Below are 3,322 nucleotides of genomic sequence, written 5' to 3' on the forward strand. Positions count from 1 at the left end.
GGAGATTGAGCAACGAAGAAAAAGATCAATTCTTTGGGATCTTTCTTTTATTGAAAGAGAACAAACAAAAATAGAATCGGATTTGTCCTCAAAGTGTTTATCAAAAGATTATCCAATCTCTTGGGCGAAAGAATTATTTATAGAAGATAAAAGATATACAGAAGAGAATTCCTTTCCTTTGGAGAGGAAAAGATTCATTGAAAATTTTACAAAATCAATTCGCTATTCTTTTTTTTACATATTGCCAATAGATGAACCGTGTATGGGTGGTCCTAGTGCTACTAAAAAGCCCATTGAAGATTTCAACTTATCCAAAAGGTTATTTAAAATAAAAAAAAATGTTTTTTCCCAAGATTTAAGGGATTCAAAATCCTATTCATTAATGAATAGGATAGTTGATCTATGGAAGATCAAAACATATTTTGAAATTGTAAATCCTTCCTTGAATTGTGCTATGCGGAGTTTTACTCTGCCTTGGAATCTATTTTCTTTATTCTGTGATCAAAGCAAAGGAAAATACATATTGCACAAAAATTGTCTGGAAATGACAGATCAATTCACTCTATCAATAACTAAGCCTAGTCAGGTTCATGATAAAATTTCATTTTTTATTTATTATAAAATGAATCCATTATATGAACTCAACAAGAATGGATCGTTGAGATCGGATCGGATCTTCAATCACAGAGAAAAATGGAAGAATCAATATTTATGGGTCCTACTCAATATTATTGATAAAGCGGATGATTATTTAGATCAAATAATCGACAAACAATTGAGCCAAATCGATTCCAAAAATTGCTTGGATATAGGAACTCCCTTTAAAAATTATAGAACTGAAGCTTTGGGTTGGTATGAATCAATTAAGTATAACATTGACAACAGGTATTCGAAAAATTTATTAAATAGATTCTATTTTATAATTAGGCTCAGTCGCAATTTAAAGGATCAAATTAGAACAAATTTTATAGAAAATGAAAATTTAAATAATGTAACGAAAGATACAATTGACCGGCATTCATCAAGTTGGAAAAAAATTAAGAGAGAATGGTTCAACCATTCTATTATTCGAATTGATAAACATATCAATCAGAATTTGAATGTGCACAAATGGTCCAATCAGACCGAATACTTTATGAAATATTTGAAACAGGTTTTTTCTAAAAAAAAAACTATTTTAAAATAGTGTTCGATCCAATTGAATTATGTACTAATACTAATCGAGATTCAATTGGTTGGTCTGTGTTTTTATCCCTTTCTGAAAGTACTATAAAGATCTTAAACTCGAAGTTCGATATCATTTCGAACTTAAATTCTAAGTTCGACATTTTAATTTCGTTTTTTTGATTTTGCATTTCATGGGCTCCAAAGTATGAATTATAGACTATTAAATCAGTTGTTAGATACAATTGGTACTCTAATCGTTCATTTAAAAAAATTTAAAACCTTTCTTTTGTATGACCATAATCTTTCACAAAGATCGAAATTATTGATTGATGAAGGAACAATTGCACCATTTGTTACGAATAAGATACCAATTAATCCATTGATCATTGACTTTTTCGATAATGAAAATAATCACATGGAATCATTCGATAACACTTATTTTTCGACGATATCCAACGATCGAGACAATTAGTTAAATCCTGTGAAACTATCTAATCAGAGCTCATTGATAGCTTCTTTTCACGGAGCAAATACGCTCCAATTTTTTGATTATTTGCATCATACTTGGCCAAATTATAGGAATAGATTACCTTCTGATATGAAAAGATTTTATATAAAAAGGAATAATTTTACATATGGACAATTATTCAATCTTTTGATCATCCACAACAATCTATCTTCCTTGCCCATTGGTGAAATAGGACCCGTTCACTCAGAAAAAGAGACTATTTCATTCATCAAATCACAAGTATCTAACATATTATTACCTAAATATTTAAAACGAAAACGAAGTGGTGACCAAACGTTTGTATTAATCTATGATTTGTACAGATCCTTCAATTTACTAACTCGATTGAATCCATTCGTTCGTGAAAAGAGATATCTTTCTTCGATCGAAGAGATTTCTACAACGCCTTTAACAAAAGAACAAATAGTCAATTTTGAAAAAACTTTTTGCCAACCTTTTTTTAAAAGATCCGATTCAGAAGAAAACAACTTTGATCAATGCTTTAAAAGGGGTTTCAGTTCAAACGTGGGTCTTATTCAAACCCGATCTTATCAAGATGATTTACTATCCGAAATGTTTTCCAATAAGAACGAGGAAATTTTTCCTCGTATTCAAGATTGGTTTGTAACCGAATGTTTAAAAAACAAAATAGTAAATGAAGACATAGATGGAAGGAGTACCCTTTCTAATTCATCTAAAGAGGAACAGAATATTTATAGGATCTCTCAAATAGATAGTATTTTTTCAAAATGGGATTTGTTCAAAACATATATGCCCTAGTTTTTAACCTTTGCATGGTGTAAATATATTGAAAATATGCTTTTAGATACTCTTTCGAAGATATTACTACATGGCACTAATCCATTTGTATCTATTTTGCAAAATATTAAGCATAATATTTTGCTTAAACGGAATATATTGTGGGAACTTTCTCATCCATTATGGGAACCTATACAATGTAAATTGAGAACGAATCTTATTAATAAGTTTTTTTTTCCAAGTAATAATTTCAAGGATTTTTTCCCTTCCTACAAGGATTTTTTAATAGAGGAAACTAGTGATCGAGAGAAGTCATCAGTTCCATTCATATGGGCACATATGAGATTACTAAATGCTCGGGGGTTTAAATATGGCATTCTTATCCCTTTTTTCGTTCTTGGGTATTCTATTCTTCAATATTTTAAAGTTATTTCTTTCATCTTTATCAATATAAAGAGATACTTTGAACTCATCAAGTATTTAAAGCATCCATCATACGTGATAGAGTTGCAAAAAATGATTAATCCTCCCGTGCCTAATAGCTTTCTCTATTATACAATAGACAGATCCAGTTCTCTTCCACAGATTATTAATAGTTTTTTTTCTATGAAGAGGAAGACGAAGACGAAGAGGAAGACGAAGAATAGAAATATAAAATTGCTTATAACTATAATAAGAGAGTTGAACGGATTGTGCTCTAGTATGGATATCTCCGAAAAAGAGATGAACTTACTAGTTCAGTTTCTAATGACGGAAAAAGCCCTTTTTAAATTTGAATCAATTTTTACTTACAGTCATAATTTATTCAAGAATGAATTTGGAGATCAAATCATTAGACAGCCAGGGCTTATTCACTTACGATATTTGGCCTACACTTATCAAAAAGGT

This window comes from Pinus tabuliformis, chromosome 5_2, assembly GCF_031772625.1.
Source record: "Pinus tabuliformis cultivar Carrire ecotype Pingquan chromosome 5_2, CPIR1, whole genome shotgun sequence".
Lineage (NCBI taxonomy): Eukaryota > Viridiplantae > Streptophyta > Pinopsida > Pinales > Pinaceae > Pinus > Pinus tabuliformis.